General features: G+C 42.6%; 1 pseudogene; it reads left to right on the top strand.

The window, feature by feature from the left end:
- Positions 1-458: 458 nt before the first annotated feature.
- Positions 459-630, top strand: LOC138474956 (U2 spliceosomal RNA; annotated as a pseudogene).
- Positions 631-1347: the final 717 nt, after the last annotated feature.

Below are 1347 nucleotides of genomic sequence, written 5' to 3'. Positions count from 1 at the left end.
TCGAATTTTTTTTTCTGCACTTTTGTTTCGACATTTTGGCATTTCGAAATAGTGACTGTCGGAAAAGTCACTATAAACCATTTTCGAACATGTGATCGGGATGCTCACAGGTGAGGGATTTCTGGGAAAAGGTTAGTTGCAAAAATGTATGACCTGACGAAAGTGAGAATCTAGTTAACGGTAAAACACTGCTGGGTTTGTTACCTGTCAAAAAAGGAACAAGACATAAGACAGAAATTCTCTATTTCCAACTTTCTATTTTCAACCCAGAAGGTCATCTCCCCCTTTGGTCTCCTTTGGGTGCAACATATCATGATTTCACTTTTCAACGAATTATTAACAAATCTATTCTCCCTTGCATATTTCTTCATCCCCTCCAGGCTTCTCTGAAGCCCCACTTCAGCGCGGTCAACAATGACTATATTGTCTGTATATGCTGCCCATATCCTGTTTTGCTGATCGTTTCTCTGCCTTTTGGCTAAGATCAAGTGCAGTGTTTGTTCTTCTCAGTTTAATACTGTGTTGTTGGCCTAGCAGGTAGGGAGCAGGGCAGGGGAGGGAATTATGAATTGATTTTTGAAAACATCCAGTTTTAACAGAGAAGGAGTTTGACGCCTAAAATCACGCAATTTGATGTGCTAATGAAGCCCTCAGTAGAACTCAGGCCTCCTTGATTCCACGATTGGTAGTGTTTATGCTGTGTTGTAATATGTTATATACTGTGTTGTGTTATGTTATCTGTTCTGTTATGTCAGAGGACTAGCACAATGTATGTCCCAGCACCATGACAGACAACTCACAGTTGCTGAATCGGTGTACTTGGCCCTTATGCAAGGTCAGGCCTTGACCTCCCACACTAACTCCTCCCAACTCCTGTCTTTCCATAGCATTTGGCATCTGCATACCCTCCACTCTGGAGACTCGCACTTTGCCCAGGCCATTTAGCACTCAACATTCTAGCACTTCGTCCATGGTCCACCCATGGACTCAAACTCCCTAGCACTTACACCCTATTCCCTCTTCCTTTCTGCACTGCACCTTCTGAATTACTCACAAGGCATAGTAGGTTCCCCCCTCCACCTTCTCCCCCCTCTGGTCTTAAACATTGTAATGCTTAATGTATATCCCTCTCTCCTTCCCTCCCAGCCCTGTGTGTGCTCTGAAACAGTACGTTCTTATTATATACGCGCCTAACAAGCAAACAATAAATAACAAATAAATATATTTCAGCAGTTGTAAGGATTAAAATGAGTGGGGCGATAACACAGTCAGGATCTGTCCAACTAGCATGTTCTAGAAGTAACAGAGCAAGAGTTCTGAGCAAATATTATACATTTTAAGCAGCGC

Source organism: Ambystoma mexicanum, chromosome 8 (assembly GCF_040938575.1).
Source record: "Ambystoma mexicanum isolate Mex_15411 chromosome 8, UKY_AmexF1_1, whole genome shotgun sequence".
Classification (NCBI taxonomy): domain Eukaryota; kingdom Metazoa; phylum Chordata; class Amphibia; order Caudata; family Ambystomatidae; genus Ambystoma; species Ambystoma mexicanum.
The sequence above is the reverse complement of the archived record's forward strand: the minus strand, read 5'-3'. Positions and strand labels throughout refer to the sequence as shown.